Below are 25,091 nucleotides of genomic sequence, written 5' to 3'. Positions count from 1 at the left end.
TACATCCTCAGGACTTACTGTATAACTGGAATTTTGTACCTTTTCACCACCTTCTTCTACTTTCCCCACCAATAGCCATCTCCTCTGACCACTACCAATCAGTTCTCTATATCTGTGAGTTTTGGGTTTTTATTTATTTTTTATTAATTTTTTTGATGTTGTACATTTTTATTCCAAATCTACCTTGCCCCCTATCCCAAATAAGGTGACACATAGAAACAGTCTTGATATCAACCTATGTTATAGGTTCGCTTTGCTATTTCTTTGGTCTGAGAAGATATTGGGGCTTACATTTGGAAAAATAAAGGATAAACTGACAGAACTATTATATTTTATTTAAAGGTTTTAAAAGCTACAGAGCAAAAAAAAAAAAAAGCTACAGAGCAGAGCTCACAAAAGTTACCTGAATCATTAAAAACCATAAAGTTGGAGAATGTTTTTTTTAAAAGAGTGGATACCAAAATAGCTTTAAGGAAGCGGATAACCTGTAAGTCTTTTAAATTACTGAAGAAAGCAAAATAAGGCTTAAAATCTGAAGGTTAAAAGTTATATTTATAAACATGCTAAAGAATATATTAAAAGAAAGAAAAAATAATGAAGAAAATATACTGTGTCTTAATCCTATTATACTTATATGTCTTATCCTATTGTATCGTTTTCATGGGATTCTACAGTCCACTTCAACAATATTCATACAACAAAAACAATAACTGAAAGAGCTTCAACACTCTGGAGCTGGCTGTTACATAATTCATCCTGTATATAGGGTATGCATGAAAAACGTCCTGGAAACTCAGAATATCTGCAGACATGAAACTGTTTCTCCAAATTGCACTTCTTGGTCTTGAATCTGGTAGAGTGGGGGTCAGCTACAACTTGAAGCTTACCATTGTCGGATGGGAGAGCAATTTGAAGTCAAAGGGCACTTTGCTATAGTTAAATATTCTTTAAACTTCTCCTCAATGCTACATATCTACTGAGAATTAAAGAGTAAATGAAATTTTCTAACCAGTTACAAGAATCCATATAATAAAGGGTAATCACTACAGGATTTATACATACTCAGTTTTCTTAAAGCCGTAGATTTTATTATAGAAAGAAGAAAGAAAATGGCATTAATATATCAAGCACATGAATTCCAGAATACTGAATTCCTTTTCCTCTTTTTTTTTTTTAAATTTCTTTTCCTCTTGCTTAACAACCAGTTATATCCAAGGACTGTAAAATTACATCCATGACAGAAATTTTAATGTTTTGCGTATTGTCAAAGAAAGACCAATATCTTTGCCTGAGTGTCCCATTAACTTTCACCTAGAGCTGGGTTTTTTTAGCTGTCTATAAAAGTTTCTTTTCAATTAATTTATTAATTATAACAACTGGGAAGAGCCGTGTGAGGACCTGAATACTTCAGCCAAGCAGTGAAGACAACAAACTTCCTTCAAACCTGCTCTCCTGCCGGGATTTTTATATACTTAAATAACCTTTCTCTCCCTCACTTCTGAAGGGCTACCAGAAGAGAGTGGCATTTCTTGGCCATCACAAGTCTCAGGTAGAATCTTCTCTGTTCCTCCATGTTTGGACAAAGGCTTCTGGACATGAAGTTCATGCCTCTGATAACTCAGTCTCGTTCTCAATAAGAGAGATCTCCAGTTCAGGTAAAAGTCACTGAAAGACATCCACAATGTAGGAAGCACTGTTTGATGCCTCTAGTGATTAGTGGATTAAGGACATCAGCCTTTTCCTTAACCCCAGCACCTGTTAGGCAGGTGGTGAACTCTTTAGACAGAGAGGCCAATTCTTGACACAACAAAACTGTCATCTGGCAAAGGGCTCTGCTCCTTTCTATGGTTGTTACTTCCTGCTTCCAGCCATGCAGAACCACAGCAACTGTTTTGTGAAGCAGTTCAAGTGAGCAGGCAGTCAGTTCTGCTAGGCTCCGGATTGCAAAAGCATGGATATCCTCAATTGAATTGTTATTGATTTGCTCAGGTTTTTCTGCTTCCAACTGTTTTTCTCCTTCTTCCTCTCTTCCAATGGTTTCCATCTCTTCCAGAGATGTCCTGATCCATTCATAGGCTGTATATCTTGCCCTGGCAAGTTTCTCTGGTTTGGAGGAGACATGCAGCTGAAAAAATAGCTCTGTCATCTCTTCAGTAAAGTCTTCATTCCCTTTCTTCTCTTCTTCATAGAACTCTGCTAGGGAAAATGCTTCTTTAAGTTGCTCCAATTCAAGTTTTAGAGTCTCTAATTCTTCTCCACTTAGAGAATTAAAAATAGATTTCACCTTTATTTCACTTTCTTGAGAGAGCATCTCCAGAGCTTCTATATGTGAAAGGCCTAGAAATTTATCAAAGGGTAGCCCATAATGAATTTTCTTGTCTGTTTCCATGGTAACTTCTTTGGAAGTTCATAGCTCTTCTTTCTCCTTTGCCTCTTGTAAAACCTGAGAGTGTAGATCAGAAGTCTGGTTCATCAGACCCTTGGTTCTTTTAAATCCAGGATCCCCTTCTGCTGTTACATCCATTGTATTTTTTCCAATGAATTCTAAGGCATCCAAACTCCCACTGATAACACTCTTTCCTGTGCTCTGAACAGCAGTAGAGATAGTCAAGAATACCCCAAATGGCCCACTCATTGAAGAGGAGTTTCCATTCTCTTTGGCATTTGTCTCTCCTGTTGCATACTGGACTTCAGTTGAAATTTCACTGGGACTAAGGATTCCAAGGGAGGTCTCTGCCTTCTCAGTGACATTTGAAATACCTTGTCCTACCTGAGGCTGAGGAGAGCAAGGACTTGCCCCAACTGCCCCAGTAGCCCCATCTCGACTTGGGTACATCTTTGGAAACAGTCTCTTGGCCTGCAGCCTGTGATGCCTGAATAGGGAGAACTTCTGTGTCAAGGTCACTGGAAGGTTTGGACTCTGGTCTTTTCTGAGTAGAAGCTATAGATTCTGATTTACTCTGACTTGGCACTTTGGTCAACTGACTCAAAATTCTTGTCTGGCTTACAGTTCTCATCTTCATGGATGGGAGTTGCTTCAGTTATCACTGAAGTCTCAAGATCATCTTTATCCGACTTGACTGGATCATTGCCCAGGCCACCTCCTCCCTCACCGCAGCCACAGCCTCCTCCAAGGAGCTGCTCCTACTTATTTTTTATTAATTTTTAATGCAGCATAGTTGCTTTATAGTGTTTCAGTTTCTGTTGTACAGAAAGTGAATCAGCAACATGTTTATATATGTCCCCTGTTGTTGGATTTCCTTCCCATTTAGGTCACCATAGACCATTGAGTAGAGTTCCCCGAGCATTTCACCAGGTTCTCATTATTTATGGATTTTATGTATAGTACCAATAGTACACATATGTCAGTCAGAATTTCCCAGTTCATTCCACCCCACCTCCTCCATCTTGGTGTCCATACGTTTGTTGTCTGTGTATGTCTGTGTGCAAATAGGATCATCTATACCATTTTCCTAGATTCCACATCCATGAGTTAGTATACGATATTTGCTTTTCTCTTTCTGACATACTGAACTCTGTATGACTGTCTGTAGGTCCAACCATGTCTCTGCAAATGACACAGTTTCTTTCCTTTTTCTAAGTAATATTCCATTGTGTATTTGTACCACATCTTCTTTATCTATTCCTCTGTTGATGGAAATTTACCTTGCTCCCCTCTCCTGGATATTGTAATAGTGCTGCAATGAACAATGGTGTGGACGTATCTTTTGAATTATGGTTTTCATTGTGTATTTTCCCAGAAGTGGGATTGCAGGGTCATATGGTAGTTCTATTTTTTTTTTGCATACAAACAACACATTTATTTTTAACTGAAAGCAAAAGATAATAAAAGAATGATAAATATTCCATAGATTTGAATTTACCAAAGGAAAATGTTTGATTCTTTTAGCAAATTAATAGGTATGTCTTCAATGTTAATGTTTAGGGTGTTTACCTCACCTCTGTGAGCATTATTCTAATTAACATTTTAAATCTTGGGAAAAGAGCTAAAATCAACACAGGGAATTTAACAGAGTTAAGTGAAAGTTACACATTCATAAAGCAAATATTAACTATAGGAAGGTATGAGCTGAGTCAGACAACTCAGTAGTAATTCATTTGAAAAGATCTAAGATCTAAGAACTTAGGCAACAAGTTCAAGGTAAGACAAAAAGGTGTGGTAAATATGTTTTCAATACATATACTTTAACCTAGTTAATTAGCACTTGGGGATTAATCTACAATAAGTGTTGAGATCTACCTATTATATTTAAAAATGAATATCACCTCAATGGCAAAATCTTTGCTAGATACTACAGAGAATGAAAAGCAAGGAAAAATGTATATTCCCTAGAAGAATAATCACTGTGGGAGGTCGTAGGAAAGTTGAGTGAAGTGTCAAGTACACTAATAGTAAAAATACAAAGTAGATTCAAAAGTGAGAAAAATTCATTCAAAAGAATGTTTAGATCAGACAGCTTGAAGTGTGTCAACAAATTATATATAGGAAATATTATATATAGAAAGTCTCAGCTCAGAACTCACTTCTTATTTGAATAGGTTATAGATGAAAGGCTAGTTTGCAAAGCAATATAAAAAAGGAAAACAAAAGGAAATTGATAGGTTGGAAGAAAGCAAAAGAATAAAATTACTGAATGTTTTGATTCGTGGAATGTTAAGGAAACAGAAAAGTCATGAATTATTCAAGGAGATTTTCCAAAAGAAAAATATAGGTTTGGAATTCAAGAGATTATCTCCACAGCTTTGATAATTAAAGTTTTACAGGTAAAGTAAGAGAATTAAAATACACACACACACACACACACACACACACACACACACACTCAAAATCCAGCCAAGAGCATACTCTTAGATAATGATCTCTTATAGGGGAAGGAGAAATAAAAGGAACTAACAGAGGACAATTTATGGAGATGGAAAGGGAACCAACATACTTCAGTATTACGAAGAGAGAGTACAAAGAGGTGTTCTCAGGGGTGGAGTGAACCGTGGAAGTTATTTGGGCTTTTCACAAATGTTTGGTTCTCTCCTGGTCACATAAGATTATTCTTCCTGCCTGTGCCTCACCGCTCCCCCACTTAATTCAGGAATGGCCAAGTGGCTTAGTTGACCGATAAAATATGAACGGAAGTAACCTGTGTCACTCCCAGATGAACCTTTGAATGCCAGAGCATCCAGTCACAGGCAGCATTCCAGAAAGTTCTGCTCTACAGGTTAGCGTTCCAGGAGTGAGGATAACATACATCTTCTAGATGATTCTCACCGGACATCTATTGTGACAATCATAGTTTTTAAAATCTTTTGTTTTATTTTTTTAAGTTATGAAATTATAACACATTTATAAGAGACTTGGAAAATACAGAACAAAGTTACATATGGTTCACTGTGACAATTGTTTAAGTAGATAAATTAAGATTTTTAGTTGGAGTTTTAATATCAAACTCAGAGATTGAATGAATGTTCAGAAAAGTAGAATAATATAGTAGACCTGAAAAGCGTTATGAACCAATTCAACATAATTAAGGTTTATACAATTTTCACACAACAGTAGGATATAAATTCTCTTCAAGTCCCCATAGACTGTAAACTAGGAGACACTGGAACATATCCAGAGACTTAAGACCAGGTACAGAAATGTCATGGTCTAAAGGTATTGAAATCATACAGATCTGTTCTCTTACTACTGTGGAATAATGTTAGAGACCAATATCAAAAGGTATTTGAAAATAACCTACATATTTTCAAGTTCCATGTGACATTTACCAAGAGAGATCTTTGACTTAGCTGTTGAAACTCTTGATAAAGTTCGAAGACTGAAAAAACATGGAGGGTGATTGCAGAAAGTAAAGGATTTAAGTGGGAAATTAGTATCCAAATGAGACATAATAACAAAGATCTTTTAAAAATCCCATGTGTTTGGAAATGTCCAGTTTTAGATGAGGGTATATCTAAGAAGCCATAACAAGGAAAATTAGAAAATATTTGTAATAGAATAAAAATGAAAAGAGAATTTACCAGAATGTGCTGCATGTAGCTGAAGCTGCTCAATGGAATAAAATGTGGAGTCTTTAATAAGGTATGAAAACAATAATGGAAACATGATTAACCTAACAGTATAGATAAAATAATTACATACAATTATGGGAGTTAGATAGAATGATGTGGTAAGTGGAAAGGTACACATGCATATGTTTTCATTTACCCAGCCAGTCTCTATCTTTTGGTTAATGCATTTAATCCATGTCCATTTAAGGTAATTATCAGTATGTATGATCCTTTACTATCTTCTTAATTGTTTTAGATTTATTCTGTGTAAGTCTTTTCCTTCTCTTGTGTCTCTTGTTTAGAGATGTTCCTTTAGCAATTATTGTAAAGCTGGTTTGGGGGTGCTGAACTCTCTTAACTTTTGTTTGTCTGAAAAGCTTTTCATTTCTCCATCAAATCTGAATGAGAGTCTTGCTGGGTAGACTATTCTTGGTTGTAGGTTTTTCTCTTTTATCCCTTTAAATATGCCATTTCCTCCTAGCTTCCCTGGTAGCTCAGTTGGTAAAGAATCTGCCTGCAATGCAGGAGGCCCTGGTTCAATTCCTGGGTCAGGAAGATCCCCTGGAGAAGGGATAGGTTGCTCACTCCAGTATTCTTGGGCTTCCCTTGTGGCTCAGCTGGTAAAGAATCTGCCTACAGTGCAGGAGACCTGGGTTCGATCCCCAGATCAGAAAGATCCCCTGGAGAAGGGAAAGGCTACCTACTCCAGTATTCTGGCCTGGAGAATTCCATGGACTATACAAGGTCACAAAGAGTCAGACACGACTGAGCAACATTCACTTTTCACTTTCTAGAGTTTCTGTTGCAAAATCAGCTGATAACCTTATGGGAATTTCCTCATATGTTATTTGTTGTTTTTCCATTGTTGCTTTTAATGTTTCCTTTGTCTTTAATTTTTGTCAGTTTGATTACTATATGTCTCAGTGTATTCCTCCTTGGGTTTATCCTGCCTGAGACTCTCTATGCTTCTGGACTTCGTTGACTATTTCCTTTCCTATGTTAGGAAAGTTTCCAGCTATTATTTCTTTAAATATTTTCTCAGGTCCTTCTCTCTTCTTCTTCTGGGATGCCTTTAATGCTAATGTCAGTGCATTTCATGTTGTCCCAGAGGTCTCTTGGAGGTGAAAGTGAAAGTCACTCAGTTGTGTCCGACTCTGCAACCCCATGGACTGTAGAGTCCATGGAATTCTCCAGGCCAGAATACTGGAGTGGGTTAGGCTGTCTCATTTTTTTCATTCTTTTTTCTATATTCTGTTCTGTGGCAGTGATTCCCACCATTCTGTTCTCCACATCATTTGTCTCTTCTGCCTTAGTTATTCTGCTATCGATTCCTTTGAATATATTATTCATATTTATTTGTTCTTTAGTTCTTGTAGGTCTTTGGTAAACATTTCTTGCATCTTCTTCATTATTTTCCCCAGATCCTGGATCATCTTCACTATCATTATCATGAATTCTTTTACTGGAAGGTTGCCTATCTCCACTTCATTTAGTTGTTTTTCTGGGGTTTTATCTTGTCCCTTCATCTGAGACATAACTTTCTGCATTTTCTTCTGATCAACTTTCTGTAATGTGATTTTTGTTCTAGTCAGCTGTGGAATTGTGGATCTCCCTGCTGCTGCTTTCTGCCCTCTGATGGAGTAGGCTAAGAGCCTTGTGTAAGCTTCCTGATGAGAGGGACTGGCAGTGGGAAAAAGTGGGTCTTGCTTGGCAGGGCCGTGCTCAGTAAACTTTAATCAAATTGTCTACTAATGGATGTGGTTGTGTTCCCTCTCTGTTAGTTGTCTAGCCTGAGGCGACCCAGCCCTGGGCTGGGCTCTGTGGTAGGGTTAGTGGTGACCTTCAAGAGGACTTACACCAAGGGTCCTGCCAGTGCCTATGTCCCTACAGCAAGCTGCTGCTGACACATGCCTCCACATCAGACTCCCCAACACCAACAAGAAGGTCTTATTCAGTCTCTTGTGGGGTCATTACTCCTTTCCACTGAGTCTTGGTGCACTCAAGATTTTGTTTGTGCCCTCCAAGAGTGGAGTCTGTTTCCCCCAGTCCTGAGTAACTCTTGTAGTCAAATCCTACCAGCCCATAAAATCAGATTTATTGGGTACTCCCAGTCCCTTTGTTGTATTCCCAGGCCGGGAGACTGATGTGGGTCTCAGAACCTTCACAACAGTGGGAGAACTTTTTTGGTATTATTGTTCTCTAGGTTGTGGGTCACCCATCCAGCAGGTATAGGATTTTTTTTTGTCATGATTGCACCCCTCCTACTATCTTGTTACGGCTTCTTCTTTGTCTTTGGACATGGGATATCTTTTTTTTTTTTTTTGGTGGGTTCCACTGTCCTCCTGTCCATGGTGGTTCAACAGCTAGCTGCAATTTTGGTGTTCTCACAGGAGGAGATGAGCACACTTCTTCCTCTCTGCCATCTTCAACCAGCAACACCTATTCTTAGTTTTTTAAGGAACCTCTATACTGTTCTCCATAGTGGCTATATCAGTTTACATTCCCACCAGCAGTGTAATAATATTCCTTTTCCTTCACACTCTGTGCAGCATTTATTGGTTGTAGATGTTTTCTTATCCTGAAATTGGATGATAGTGCTTTACGGTGTTGTACTGGTTTCTGCTCTACAACAACATGACTCAGCTATAAGTATACATATATCCCCTTCTTCTTGAGCCTCCCTCCAACCCACACCATCTGACCCATAAGATCATCACAGACCACTGAGCAAATTGTGCTGTGCTACAGAGCTGCTTCATGCTAGCTTTCTGTTTTATACATGATAGTGTGTGTATGTCAGTGATACTCTTAATTTGTCTTACCCTGTCCATCCTCCACAAGTCCTTCCTTTGTCCACCAGTCCATTTCTACATCTCAGTCTCTATTCCTCCCCTGCAAGTATGTTCATCAGTACCATTTTTCTGGATTCCATATATATATAATGCAATATATATATATGCATTAATATACGGTATTTGTTTATCTCTTTCTGACTTACTTCATTTTATATGACAGACTCTAGGTTCATCCACCTGATGACAACTGACTCAATTTCATTCCTTTTTATGACTGAGTAACATTCCACTGTGTATAAATATATGTCACAACTTCTTTATCTGCACATCTGTGGATGGAATCTAGGTTGCTTCCCTGTCCTGGCTATTGGAAGTAGTGCTGCTGTGAACATTAGGGTACATGTATCTTTTGCAGTTATGGTTTTCTCTGCATCTATGCCCAGTAGTGACATTGCCAGGTCATGGTAGTTTTTTTTTGTTTGTTTTTGTTTTTGTTTTATTTTTTTTATTTTTTTATTTTTTTCATGGTAGTTTTATTCCTAGTTTTTTATGGACTCTCTGGACTCTTCTCCATAGTGGCTCTATCAATATACATTGCCACCAACAGAGTAGGGAAGTTCTCTTTTCTCCACACCCTCCCCTGAAGTTGTTGTTTGTAGACTTTTTTATGATGGCCATTCTGACTGGTATGAGGTGATACCTCATTGTAGTTTTGATTTGTATTTCTCCCTTGGTGGCTCAGTGTTAAGAATCCACTGCAGTGCCAGAAACAGAAGTTGGATTCCTGGATCGGGTAGATCCTCTCAAGTAGGAAATGGCAACCACACCATTATTCTTGCCTTGAAAATTTCAGGGACAGAGGAGCCTAGCAGGCTAAGTCTGTTGGGTCACAAAGGGTCTGACATGACTGAGCAACTCTGTACATACAGCACAAACATTCTCTTCCTTATTGCAGCTCGTCACAGGTGGGGATTGTCAAATTATCTCCCTGTGAGCTGAGCAAAGGAACCTTAGACTAGCAGTCGGGCAGAAGGACTGGGTTTTCTGCACTGTGGCCTTATACATGATTATGATAACAACAACAGGAAAAGAAGTCAAAGAAATAGTTCCAGCATGAAGTCAGAATTGCTTCTTCTCTGCCATGTTTACATGGTGTATCTTTTCCATCCATTTACTTTTAATCTGTGGATATCATATTAAAGTATTTTTTTTGTAGGCAGCATATATTTAAGTCATGCTTTCCCCCCAGTCTGCTCCTGTTTTGTTTTTTTTAGTTATTTACTTTTAAAAATATTTTTATATTTTTATGTTTGCTTATTCTTAATTGGAGGATATTACTTTACAATACTGTGTTGGTCTGTCATGTATCAACATAACCCTCCCTCTTGAACCTCCTTCCTTCAGACTACTCCATCTCACCCCTGTAGGTTGCCATAGAGCTGCTGATTTGAGCTCCCTGCATCATACAGCAAATTTCTACTGATTATTTAATTTTACATTTGGGTAATATATGTGTTTCAATACTACTGTCTCAATTTGCCCCACCCTCTCCTTCCCCTACTATGTCCACAAGTCTGTTTTCTAAATCTGTGTCTCCATTGCTTTCCTGCAAATAGGTCCATTAGTACTATCTATCTAGATTCCATATATATGCATTCATTAATATACAGTATTTCTTTTTCTTTCTGTCTTACTTAACTCTGTGTAATAGGCTCTAGGTTCATCCACCTCAAGGCACCTCAAGTGCCTTGCTTTTTCAGTTCAGTTCAGTCACTCAGTTGTGTCCGTCTCTTTGTGATCCCATGCACTATACCATGCCAGGCTTCCCTGTCCATCACCATCTCCTGGACTGTTGAGTTGGTGATACCATCTAACCATCTCATCCTCTGTCGACCCTTCTCCTCCTGCCTTCAATCTTTCCCAGCATCAGGGTCTTTTCTAAGGAGTCAGTTCTTTGCATTAGGTGGCCAAAGTTTTGGAGCTTCAGCCTCAGCATCAGTGAATGTTCAGGATTAATTTTCTTCCAGTGAATATTCAGGACTGCTCTCCTTTAGGATGGACTGGTTGGATCTCCTTGCAGTCCCAGGGACTCTGAAGAGTCTTCTCCAACACCACAGTTCAAAAGCATCAATCTTTGGCACTCAGCATTCTTTATAGTCCAAATCTCATAACCATACATGACTACTGGAAAAACCATAACTTTTACTAGACAGGCCTTTGTCAGCAAAGTAATATCTCTGCTTTTTAATATGCTGTCTACTTTTGTCATAGCTTTTCTTCCAAGGAGCAAGTGTCTTTTAATTTCATGGCTGCAGTCACCATATGCAGTGATTTTGGAGCCCAAGAAAATGAAGTCTGTCACTTTTTCCATTGTTTTCCCATCTATTTGCCATGAAGTGATAGGACCAGATGCCATGATCTTAGTTTCTTGAATGTTGAGTTTTAAGCCAGCTTTTTCACTCTCCTCTTTCACTTTCATCAAGAGACTCTTCAGTTTCTCTTCACTTTTTCCCATAAGGTTGGTGTCATCTGCACATCTGAGGTTACTGATATTTCTCCGGGCAATCTTGATTCCAGCTTGTGCTTCCTCCAGCCCAGCGTTTCTCATGATGTACTCTGCATGTAAGTTAAATAAGCAGGGTGACAGCATACAGCCTTGATGTACTCCTTTTCCTATTTGGAACCAGTCTGTTGTTCCATGTTCAGTTCCAACTGTTGCTTCTTGACCTGCATACAGATTTCTCAGGAGGCAGGTCAGGTGGTCTGGTATTCCCATCTCTTTCAGAATTTTCCACAGTTTGTTGTGAACCACATAGTCAAAGCTTTGGCATTGACAAGCAAAAATATATGTTTTTCTAGAATTCTCTTCCTTTTTCTATGATCTACTAGATATTGACAATTTGATCTCTGGTTCCTCTGCCTTTTCTAAATCCAGCTTAAACACCTGGAAGTTCTTGGTTCACGTACTGGTTGGAGAATTTTGAGCATTACCTTGCTAGCGTGTGAGATGAGTGCAGTTGCGCGATAGTTTGAGCATTCTTTGGCATTGGAATGAAAACTGACCTTTTCCAGTCCTCCGGCCACTGCTGAGTTTTCCAAATTTGCTAGCATATTGAGTGCAGCACTTTCACAGCATCATCTCTAGGATTTGAAATAATTCCACTGGAATTCCATCACCTCCACTAGCTTTGTTCATAGTGATGCTTCCTAAGGCCCACTTGACTTTGCATCCAGGATGTCTGGCTCTAGGTGAGTGATCACACCATCATGGTTATCTGGGTCATGAAGATCTTTTTTGTATAGTTCTTTTGTGTGTTCTTGCCACCTTTTCTTAATATCTTCTGCTTCTATTAGGTCCATACCATTTCTGTCCTTTATTGAGCCCATCTTCGCATGAAATGTTCCCTTGGTATCTCTAATTTTCTTGAAGAGATCTCTAGTCTTTCCCATTCTATTGTTTTCCTCTATTTCTTTGCACTGATCGCTGAGGAAGGCTTTCTTATCTCTCCTTGCTATTCTTTGGAACTCTGCATTCAAATGGGTGTATCTTTCCTTTTCTCCTTTGCCTTTCGCATCTCTTCTTTTCACAGCTGTTTGTAAGGCCTCCTCAGATAACCATTTTGCCTTTTTGCATTTTTTTTCCTCTGGAATGTTCTTGATCACTACCCCCTGTACAGTGTCATGAACCTCCATCCATAGTTCTTTAGACACTCTGTCTATCAGATCTAATTCCTTGAATCTATTTCTCACTTTCACTGTATAATCGTAAAGGATTTGATTTAGGTCATACCTGAATGGTCTAGTGGTTTTTCCTACTTTCTTCAATTTAAGTCTGAATTTGGCAATAAGGAGTTCATGATCTGAGCCACAGTAAGCTCCTGGTCTTGTTTTTGCTGACTGTATAGAGCTTCTCCATCTTTGGCTGCAAAGAATATAATCAATCTGATTTCGGTATTGACCATCTGGTGATGTCCATGTGTAGCGTCTTCACTTGTGTTGTTGGAAGAGGGTGTTTGCTATGACCAGTGAGTTCTCTTGGCAATTTCTGTTAGCCTTTGTCCTGCTTCATTCTGTATTCCAAAGCCAAATTTGCCCGTTACTCCAGGTATTTCTTGACTTTCTACTTTTGCATTTCAGTCCCCTAAAATGAAAAGGACATCTTTTTTGGGTGTTAGTTCCTCTGCAGGAGACCCTTTAATACCAAAAGGTATGTCTCTCTCTCTTATGGGGTCGCTGGTTTTTATCTCCTGGGTCCTGGTACATGGAAGACTGTGTGCACCCTCAAGAGTGGATTTTCTGTTTCCTTCAGTCCCATGGAACTTCTGTGATCGAACCCTGTGTGTGTGCTCAGTTGCTGAGTCATGTCTGGCTCTTTGAGACCCCATGGACTATAGCTTACCAGGCTCCTCTATCCGTTGGGTTCTCCCAGCAAGAATACTGGAGTGGGGTGCCATTGCCTCTTCCAGAGGATCTTCATTACCCAGGGATCAAACCTCCAACTCTTGCATCTCCTGCATTAGCAGGTGGATTCTAAACCCTGGCCTTCAAAGCCAGATCCTCTGGGGACTCCTCCTCCCATTGCTGGACCCCCAGACTGGGAAGCCTGACATGGGACTCAGAACTTTCAGTCCTGTGAGATAACTTCTTTGGTATAACTGTTTTCCAGTTTGTAGTCACCCACCCAGTGGCTACAGAATTTGATTTTCCCTCAGTTGCACCCCTTCTACCATCTCATTATGGTTCCATTGTCTTTGGATGTAGGGTATAATTTTTGGTAGCTTCCAGCAGTTTTTTTTGTCGATGGTTGTTCAGCAGTTGGTTGTAATTTTGCTGTTTCCGTAAGAAGGGAGTATGCTCACATCCTTTTACTCCACTTTCTTGAGCTAGTCTCTAAACCAACTTTTGTTACAAGTGAAACTCAGTTCATCAAGTCACAGAATCAGTTTTTCCCTGTTAATATTTGTCCTTTAGTAATGGCTGTATTAAAAAGAAATGTAATATGGGTTCTAATGCACAACAGAGGTTGAGATGGTTAGGGAGAATCACCAACTCAATTGACAAGAGTTTGAGCAACTCTGTCTCCAGGAAATAGTGAAGAACAGAGGAGCCTGGTGTGCTGCAGTCCATGAGGTCACAAAAAGTCAGCCACGACTTAGCAACTGAACAACAGTGTGTTCTAAATCTGGCCATTCTTAACTCTGATTAGATGGAACTAATGTTTCTTTCCCAAAATTTATACCTCACTTCCTTTTTCTTGGATAATTGTATAAATTAGTGAATTATGGAGATAGTTATTTTCTCTCTACCAGGAATTCCTGTGATTTCTGGTCTGTTGATGGCCTTGTTTTCTTCTGGCACTTTTTCTTTTTCATTTTAGTGTTTTGGGAGGGAGGAGTTTTGGAGTCATTCCTCAGACCATAATTTAACCTTGGATCTCTCGGTTCTTTGAGTAAATTAAGGATTACACACATCTTTGTTAATCCACTGTGGAATGTCTAACCGCAAAAGGAAGAAATATTTTTCCCATGTGGTGATTTTGTTATTGTTCTTAGTATATGTATACTTGTTTCAAAAGCTAAGTATTCTGGGCTCGTGAGAAGATGATTAACATGATGTAGCACCAAGTAATGTGGCAGTTTAAGACACTCTTGGGGTGCTGAGTTGGAGTGCATTTTCTAGTGATATTCTTACATATCAGTCTGTAAGCATTGGGTCCCTCAAATTTTTGTCTGATATGCTGTCCCTTGCCTACTTGGAAAGATAGTACATTTGCCTGCATTTCTCTCTTCCAGGTGGTCACTTCTAGGTAAGTTCTGTTGTTTCAGACTCATCCATTTTTGCCAGTTGTCCTTTTCCTGTAAACTTATAATCCTTTTGGACTTCACTTCTCTCAACTCATTATCAGCAGAAAGGCAAACACATAAGGTGTTCAGAATACTTAATACTTAGTGACTCTTTGTTAGCTTTTCAGTGGCTCTCAGGTGCACAAAATCATCAGTTGTAATCATGAGTTCATCACATATGCATCATGCATGCCTACATAGACTGCTTATTTTTAATGAAATAAGAACCTTGAACACACCATACAGTATAAAAGCTAGGACCTTGACCAAAATATATTTAATTCAGTGGTCTTTCTCAAACTTTTTCTTCTACAAGCTCTTATACCTACAGAAATGTAGTGCTATGAGAGTCGGACAGTCAAGGCTAAATAGTATGAGGATTCCAGGAGGGTCACCCTGTGGAGGTGATGTTTGAGTCCAAAGAGGAGTGGGGAGAGCCTTTAGGAAAGGGAAGAGAAGAGGGCAGAGAAAAGGAGGAAAATAGGGGTGTAATAGAAACCAAGAGGAGGTGGCCCTTGAAGTCAGGACTCCATAACATCACATGACAGAACCTACAGCAGTAATTTAGGGCCGAATTGCTTTCTGATTGACCCACATGGCTCTTGCCTGGCATGGAGGTCTTCATTTTCCTCCCTCTGGATTTTGGGGGTGAGGGAGAAGATCACAGTAATTTTTTTTTTCAGTTTGAGGTGTAATTAACATATATCACTATAAAGGTTGAAGGTATATAGCATAATGGCTTAACTTACTTATATCGTGAAATGATTACTACAATAAAAATTTTTTTTTCCTCTAAGGAGAACTAAGGATCTAATAGCTTTCTTAATAACATTCCTGTATATCATACAGCATTGTTAACTATAGTCATCATTTGTACATTATATCCCTAGTAGGTATTTATCTTATAACTAGAAGTTTGTATATTTTGACTACTTTGATCCAGTTCTCCTTTCCCCAACCCCTACTTTTGGTAACTGCAAATCTGATCTTTTCTTATGATTTGCTTTGTTTTATTTTTAGATTCCATGTAATATGTGAGATCATACAGTATGTCTTTGTTAGATTTATTTTAGTTCACATAATGTCTTAGAGAGCTTCCCCAGTGGCTCAGCCAGTAAAGAATCCACCTGCCAGTTTAGGAGATGTAGGTTCAATCCCTCGGTCGGGAAGATTCCCTGGAGAAGGAAATAGCAACCCACTCTAGTATTCTTGTTTGGAAAATTCCATGGGCAGAGGAGCCTGGCTGGCTATAGTCCATGTGGTTGCAAAGAGTCGGACAGGACTGAGCACACATGCCTAATGCCCTGTCTTAGAGGTCCATGCATGTTGTTGCAAATGGCAGGATTTCTGTGGTTTTTTTTATGGCTGAATAATATTCCTGTGTGTGTCTGTGTGTGTCTATGTAGAAAACTTTTAAGCCTCTACCTAATAATCATTAAAATTAATAAATTCAGCAAAAATTGCAGGATACAATATACAGAACTCTGTTGCTTTTCTATATACTAATATCAAATTAGCATACATAACCACAGCTTCCTTTTCCATTCATCAATTGATAAACACTTAAGTTGTTTCCATGTCTTGGGTAATTATAAATAATGCTGCTATAAACATGAGGGTGCACATATATTGTTGAGTTAATGTTTTCTTTTGGATATATTTCCAGAAATCAAACTGCTAAATTATATGGTACTTGTGTTTTTAGTTTTTGAGCATTTAAGCAATCTTTGTTTATTGAGTAAGGCCTGTAATCATTATAAACTTCCCTCTTAGAATTGCTTTTGCTGTATCCCACAGATTTGGGAGTGTTGTGTTTCCATTTTCTTTTGTCTCAAGACATTTTCTGATTACCTTTTTGATTTCTTCATTAACCCATTGGTTTTTTAGTAGCATGTGTTTGTTCTTTTCCCATTTTTCTTTCTGTAATAGATTTCTAGTTTCATACCATTGTGTTAAAAAAATATTTGATATAATAACTATCCTCTTAAATTTGTTGAGAATTGTTTTCTGGCCTAGGATGTGATCTATCTGGAGAACATTCCATGTGTATCTGAACAGACTGTATTCTGTTGTTTTGGAATGGAATGTCCTATAGATATCTACAAGTCCAGCTGGTCTGTTGTATCATTTAAGACCACTGTTGCCTTAGTGATTTTCTGAATTTTCCATTAATGTCAGTGAGGTGTTAAAGTCCTCTGCTATTATTGTATTATTGTCAGTTTCTCCTTTTATGTCTGTTAGTATTTGCTATATAAATATAATATTTAGGTGCTCCTTTATAGGGTGTGTAAATGTTAACAAGTGTAATAATCTCTTCTTGTACCAATCACTTTTTCATTATATAATGCCTTTCTTTTTCTTTCTTTATGGCCTTTGTTTTTATGTCTGTTTGTCTGATGTGAGTATTGCTAGCCCTGCTTTCTTATTGTTTCCATTTGCAAGAAATATCTTTTTCTGTCCCTTCACTTTCAGTTTTTGTGTATTTAGCTGTGAGGTGAGTCTCTTGTAGGAAGCATATAGAAGGGTCTTGGTTTTGCATCCAATAAGCCAATCTATGTTTTGACTCGAGCATTTATTCCATTGACATTTAAAGAAATTGTTGATAAGTATGTTCTTATTTCCATTTTATGACTTGTTTCCCGGGATAGGGGGTGGGAGTTATAGCTATTCTTTCTTTCTTCTCTTTTGTTCCATTGTGGTTTGATGATTTTCCTTAGAATATGCTTGTTTTCCTTTTTTTTTTAGTTTTTGTGTGTCTGTTGTACGTATTTGATTTGTGGTTACCATGTGAATAATATATATTGGCCTAACTATATCTACTTGTGTTAAACTAGTACTTATTAAAATTCAGAAACATCTAAGAGATCTACTTTTTTTTACTCCCCTTGATCACATTTTTCATTTTTGATGTCATATTTTACATCATATTTATCCCTTGACTGTTTAGTTATTTTACAGTTTCATGTAACTTTTACAGTTTCATGTCTTTCAGTCTTCAGACTGCCTTACTTAGTAATTGATCTTCACTCCTTACTATATATTTGCCTTTCCTTCGGCGATTTTCCCTTTTCTCTGAATTCTTACTTCTATTCTATAGAGAGAAGAACCTTTAACATTTCTTTTATGATATATTTAATATTAATAAACTCTTTAAGTTTTTGCTTACCTGAGTTCTTTTTCTCTCCTATTCTGAATGATTATTTTGCTGTAGAGTATCCTCAGTTGCAGATTTTTACCCTTCTGCACTTTGAATGTATTATGCCACTCCCTTCTGGGCTGCAGTCTTCTTTTACATAATCAGCTGATAGCTTTCTGGGGAGGGGTTCCTTGGTATATATGACTCTCTGTTTTTCCCTTGCTGCCTTTAAAATTCTCTTTTTAAGTTTTGCCATTTTAATTATGATATGTTTTATTGTGGGTCTGTTTGGGTTCATGTTGTTTAGGATCCTATCTGTTTCCTACACCTGGATATCTATTTCCTTCTTCAAATTTGGGAAGTTTTTAGCCATAATTTCCTCAACTATATTTTCAATACTGTTCTTGTTCTCTTTTCCTTCTGGGGCCCTCGTTATACAAATTATGATATGCTTTATGTTATCCCAAAAGTCTCTTAAATTGTTTTCATTTTTTAAATTTTTTTGTTGTTGTTCTGATAGGGTGATTTCCATTATTCTATCTTCCAGATCATTTATGCATACTTCTGAGTCACTTAATGTGCTATTCATTCCTTTTGTGTATTTTTTATTTCAGCTATTGAATTCATCATTTCTGATTCTTTATATTTTCTAGCTCCTTGTTAAATCTTTCACTAGGCACATATATTCTTTCCTGTAATTCAGTTGACATTTGTATTACCAATGCTTTGAATTCTTTATCTGGTAAATTGTTTATTTCTGTTTCATTACTTTTTCAGGGGTCTTCTCTTGCTCTTTTAATTGAGAGCAGTTCCTGTGCATTTCCATGTTGCTTGACTTTTCTCTGCCTCTGTGAATTTAGGTGAAATGGTTAGGATTGCCTCTGTAGGGGTGTGATTATGTGGGAGTGTGCCTATACAGAGTGCGTGCCCATTGCCTTTGATGGGAGAGCTGGGTTAGAATGGACACATCCACGTCTTGCCTCAGGGTGTGCTGGCAGCCGTCACCTTGGCAGGGGGTGGGGCTGGAGATGGAGGGGCTGGAGCTAGAGCTGAGTGTGAGGGGGAATTCTACTCTTCTCAGCGGCTGTCATCTTCCTGTCGGGACAGGGTCTGGTCCCAAGTAACTGGAGCAGAAGCTCTGAGGTTTGGGCTGACCTACCCTTTAAGCGTGTGTTTTCCCTTGTGCCCAGAGCAAGGACATGCTGAAGCATATGGGGCCCCTACGGGCTTTTGGCTCATGTCAGGTGTAGACAGAGGCCCACACTGTCTCTGATGCACCATCTGGGCAGGCCCCTGTAGTTCTTTCCCTCCACTCAGATGCAGCCTTGGATACAAGTATCCCTTGTCCGTCACAGCCAGTCACTGCCCCCAGCCCCTGCTGCCCGTGCCCTGTTGCGGATCCACACTCCAGGGCAGTTTAGGGGCCCACATGGACTCTGAACATGTGTCACGGGGTGAGCTATGGAGCAGCAGCACCGTCAGAATCTGGGCTGCTTCTGGTATGTGCTTGAGAAATCTCCAACAGTGGCCACCGTCGCCCCACCCAGGCTCCACCAGAGGACCAGCTCACCTCTCTGTCCCACAGTCAAGTCTCCTCCCTGGTGATGGGCACCCCAAATCCAGTGCTGACCATTCGCTTGGCTCAGGGTAGGGCGCACAGAACCATGGTTGCAGGAAACCCAGCAGCTGCTGGAGCAGACCTCTCTCTGCCCCGCCTCAGGGGCAGCCCGCACACGTGTGCTTGTTTCAAGTGGACTCCAGGCTTCCCAGAGCCCTTCTCTTAGTCCCAGCAGTCCTCCAACGAGCCGTGTAGGGACACCAGGACTGTGATGCTCAATCTGTGGCCCTGACCAGTCACTCCCTAAGATGGGTGTCCACCCATGTAGTCTCCCTTTTCCTCTGAATTCCCTCCCAGGGGCATAGGTCCATACCTAATTTCTATTCTTCCTTTCCTCCTTGATCTTTTCTTACATCCTTGGTTGTACAGGAGTCCTCCTGCCACTTTCTTGGTAGTTTTCAGTGAGAGTTGTTCCACATGTAGATGTATTTTTGATGTGCTCATGGGGGAAGGTGAACTCCATGTCCTCTTACTCCACACCTTGATTGATACACACACACACACCTATATGTATTCTGCAATGTGTCAGTTATCTAACACTCATCTGATTATTGTGCTCAGCCTTCATGGATTATGGCCTTTGTTCATGATTACTATTTACATCTAGGACTTAGAGTAACCACTTGTATTAGTCTTCTTGGGGTACCATAACAAAACACCATAGACTAGGTGTCTTCAACAACAGAAATTGCCTTCTCACAGCTCTGGAGGCTTTAAGTCCAAGATCAAGGTGTTGGCTGCATTGGTTTCTCCTGAGGCCCCTCTCCTCAGCTTGCAGATGGCCAACTTCTCATGTTCTCACATGGACTTTTCTCTGCACAGGCATCCTTGGTATCTCCCTTCTTATAATGACCTTATATACCACTAATTACCTCTTTAAAGACCCTGTCTCCAAATACAGTCACACTGAGGGGTAGAATTTCAACATAGAAATTTTGTAGGGGCCAGTTAAGTCCATAACAACTGTCAATTTCCCATCCTCTTCAAACTAGAACCCAAGAAGCTCAACCCTACTAAAAGTTTTCCATCTTTCCAGCCAGAAAGCTCTCTTACAAAGCCAGCCTATTGCTAGCAAGCCTCCCAGCTTTCAGATACAGTTTACGCTATCTAAATTAATCCATAAGGGTCTAAGCCATTGGCATCTCGCTCAGTTCCGACTTCATAGCCTGTTGAGTACAAGCCACCCCCACTGATGCCCTGACCCATTTTCACCATTCTCCTGTCCCCTCGCCACCATTTTCCTTCCTTATGGAAGTGATCATAGCTTGCAAACTTAGATTTTTTTCCTGTGGGCTTCTATCTGCTCTTCTATTATCTATATTCTTTATGCAGTTGAATCTTACTTGTTCGAGACTCAGTGGAAGTATCTCCTCTTCTAGAAGCCTCTTTACAGGACAATTTCCTGCACAACATTCAATCTTGTGTGCATATTTATAGCTCCGATTGTGCCTCTTGGTGTGTCTCACCCCATCTGAACCATAACCTCCTTGAGGGCAGGGACTATGTCCTTGTTACTCCATTTGTATTCCCAGCCCTTGGCACAGTGCCTGGAATGTCGTAGAAGAAATTCATGAAACTTTTTTTTTAGAGTTCCTTGTGCTCTACAGTAGGTTCTCATTAGTCATCTGTTTTATACGTAGCAGTGTGTATACGTCAATCCCAATCTCCCAGTTCATCCCACCACACCCCACCCCCCATTGGTGTCCGTATGTTTGTTCTGTACATCTTCGTCTGTATTTCTGTTTGCAAATAGGTTCATCTGTACCATTTTCTAGATTCATATAGAAGCATTAATAAATGATACTTGTTTTTCACTGTCTGACTTACTTCCCTCTGTGTAACAGTCTCTAGGTATATCCACATCTCTGCAAATGGCCCTATTTTCTTCATTTTTATGGCTGAGTAATATTCCGTTGTAAGTATATAGCACATCTTTATCTATTGCTCTGTTGATAGACATTTAGGTTGCTTCTGTGACCCTGCTATTGTAAGTAGTGCTACAATGTACATTGGGGTGCATGTATCTTTGTGAATTATGTTTTCTCCAGGTAAATGCCCAGGAGGGGGATTTCTGGATCATATAGTAGTTCTATTTTTAGTTTCTTGAGAAACCTCTATACTGTTCTCCATAGTGGCTGTACCAATTTACCTTCCCACCAACAGTGCAGGAGGATTCCCTTTTCTCCTCCTCTCATTCCATCTCCTAAGCAAATAGCACTGTTCGTGGCCATTGTGGATTCCTATTAAGATGATCATGGGAGCATCCTTTCTCACTGATTATGCTGATATATTACTAGCTGACCCTGGTTTATAAGCTATCTTGCTAATGGTCCCCACAAAGAACTAGGAAAAAAAAACTAATCCCATAATTAGCAGAAGGAAGGAGATAAAGATCAAAGAGAAAGAAATGGAAACTAGATGAAAATAGGAAGAATGAACAAAACTAAGAACTAGTTCTTTGAAAAGATAGCTAGACTATATATGTGCATATTGCTATAAATTTTCAGAACTTCTTTCACTGCATCTCACAAGATCTGAAATGATATATTTACATGTTCTTTTGTTTCAGTAACTTTTGTTTTAATTGCAGTTTCTTCTTTGACCCACTGGTGGTGTTTAAAAGTGTATTGTTTAGTTTTCACTTGTATAGATCTCACTATAAAACATGTGAAAGGTGTATTGACCCCTTTGTCATTATATAATGACTATATTTGTCACTTATCATTTTTTATTTCAAGTCTTCTCTGACTGTTATAAATATTGCTAAACCCACTTTCTTTTTGCTTCTGATTGCTGGAATATCTTTTTCAAGGCCTATACTTTGAGCCTATATGTGTCTTTAGAGCTGAAATGTGTCTCCTTAGGCAGCATTTGGTTCGGTCTTTTTTTTTGTAATCCATCGAGCCACTCTGTACCTTTTGATTGCGGAGCTCAATCCCTTTATATTTTACTTTCTGGCTACTTGTCTTTCCACTGGTTTTGTTCCTTCTGTTTCTACTTTTGTAAGTTGTTTCTTTTCATGGTGATTTGCTCATTATCCCCTTTTTTAATGTTTTGTGTCTCTGATCTTGGTTTTTACTTTGTGGTTACCATGAAGTTTACATACATCGTCTCATATATAAATTGCTATCAACAGAAAAGGGACAATTTTATCTTCTTTTAAATTTATTTTTATTGAAGTGTAGTTGATTTACTGTGTGTTAATTTCTGCTGTACATCAAACTGACTCAGTTACATATTTTTTATATTCTTTTCCATTATGCTTTATAACAGGATACTGAACATAGTTCTCTGTGCTATATAGTAGTAGGACCTTGTTGTTTATCCATTCCATATATTATTACTTATATCTGCTAACCCCAAACTCACAATTCATTCCTCCTTCAAACGCTTCTGCCTTGGCAACAAGTGTGTTCTGTATTTCTGAGTCTGTTTTCCTTTTGTAGATAAGTTCATTCATGTCATATTTTAGATTCCATATAAGTGATATCATATTTGTCTTACTTCACTTAACATGATCGTCTCTAGGTCTATTCATGTTGTTGCAAATGGCAATATTTCATCCTTTTTATAGCTAAGTAGTACCCCATTGTTTATATGTACCACATCTTATCTACTCATCTCTTGATGGACATTTAGGTAGTTTCCATGTCTTGGTTATTGTGAATAGTGCTGCTGTGAAAATAGGGGTGCATAAAGTATCTTTTTGCATTAGAATTTTGTCTAGGTATATGCCCAGGAGTGGGATTGCTAGATCATATGTTCATTCTATTTTTAGTTTCCTGTAGTACCCCCATACCGTTTTCCACAGTGGCTGCACAAACTTACATTCCCACCAACAGGAGGGTTCCCTTTGCTCCACACCTTTTACAGGATTTGTTATTTGTAGACTTTTTAATGATAACCATTCCGCTTAGTGTGAGGTGGCACCTTACTGTAGTTAGGTTTGCATTTCTCTAATAATTAGTGACGTTGAGCATCTTTTCACGTGCTTGTTGGCAATCTGTATTTCTTCCTTGGGAAATGTATCTTTAAGTCTTCTGCCCATTTTTCGATTGTGTTGTTTGTTGTTGAGTTATATAATCTGTCTCATCAGTCACATCATTAGCAAATATTTTCTCCCATTCTCTAGGTTGTCTTTTTGTTTCTTTTTTATGGTTTCCTTTTCTGTGCAAAAGCTTGTGAGTTTGACTGTTTTTGTTCAGTCACCAAGTCACGTTCGACTCTCTGCAACCCGCTGGACTGTAGCATGGCAGGCTTCCCTGACCTTCATCATCTCCTGAAGTTTGCCCAAGTTCATGTCCATTGAATCGATGATGCCATCCAACCAATTCATCCTCTGCTGTCCTCTGCCTTCAACCCATCATTAGGGTCTTCAGCAGTGAATCAGCTGTTCGCATTAGGTGGCCAAAGTATTGGAGCTTCAGCATCAGTCCTTCCAAAGAGTATTCAAGGTTGATTTCTTTTGAGATTGGCTGGTTTGATCTACTTGCTTTTCAAGGGACTCTTGAGTCTTCTCCAGGACCACAGTTTGAAAGCATCAATTCTTTGGTGCTCTGCCTTCTTTATTGTCCAACTCTCACATCTGTACATGACTACTGAAAAGACCACAGCCTTAACTATACAGACCTTTGTCAACAAAAACAAGACCTGAAGCTGACTGTGGCTCAGATCATCAGCTCCTCATAGCAAAATTCAGCTTAAACTAAAGAAAGCTAGGAAACCCACTAGGCCAGTCAGATACAACTTAAATCCCCTATGAATATACAGTAGAGGTGACAAATAGATTCAAGGGATTAGATCTGGTAAACAGACTGCCTGAAGATCTCTGGACAGAGGTCCATAATATTTGACAGGAGTCAGCAAACAAAACTATCCCAAAGAAAAAGAAATCCAAGAAGGTTGTCTGAGGAGGCTTTACAAATAGCTGAGGAAAGAAGAGAAGCAAAAAGCAAAGGAGTACACCCAACTAAATGCAGAGATCCAGAGAAGAGCAAGAAGAGACAGGAAGGCCTTCTTCAATGAGCAATGTAAAGAAATAGAGGAAAATTTGATTAGGTACCGTTTACCCTTGTTTTTATTTCTGTGGCTTCGGGAGACTTCCCTAAGAAAACATTGGTACAGCATACATCGGAAAATGCTTTGCCTATGATCTCTTGTGGGAGTTTTATGGTGTCATGTCTTATGTTTAAGTCTTTAAGCCACTTTATTTTCCTGTAAGGTGAGAGGGTGTGTTGTAACCATCGACTTACTTTCAACTTTCCCAGCACAGCTCTCTGAAGAGACTGTCTTTTTCCCAATGTATATTCTTTCCTCCTTGGTCAAAGATTAATTGACTATAAGTGTATGGGTTTATTTCTGGGCACTCTATTGTATTTCATTGACCTATGTGTCTGTGTTTGATGCCTGTGGCTTTGTGGTCTTACCTTGTGTGGAGGTTGCTGGTTGGCAGGAATGGGTGGCGAGGCATCTGACTGTGGAACCCGGCTATAGTCTTCTTGTAGCTGGGGGTCTGCCCCCTGGTAAATGAGACTGGGAACTGGGGTCTCTGGCTGGAGGGCTCTGGGTGCCTCAGGTCTAGTGCACACTGGTATGTGAGCCTGGGTCATGAGCCCTCTCGTGGACAGGGCCAT

The 25,091-nt window shown here is 39.2% G+C and overlaps 1 pseudogene; it reads right to left on the bottom strand.

Moving 5' to 3' along the window:
- Positions 1-1,472: 1,472 nt before the first annotated feature.
- LOC122705639 lies at positions 1,473-25,091 on the bottom strand (annotated as a pseudogene).

The sequence above is a fragment of the Cervus elaphus genome, chromosome 12, assembly GCF_910594005.1.
Source record: "Cervus elaphus chromosome 12, mCerEla1.1, whole genome shotgun sequence".
NCBI classification, from domain to species: Eukaryota; Metazoa; Chordata; class Mammalia; order Artiodactyla; family Cervidae; genus Cervus; species Cervus elaphus.
Note: the sequence above shows the minus strand (reverse complement) of the source record. Positions and strands in the feature narration are given on the sequence as shown.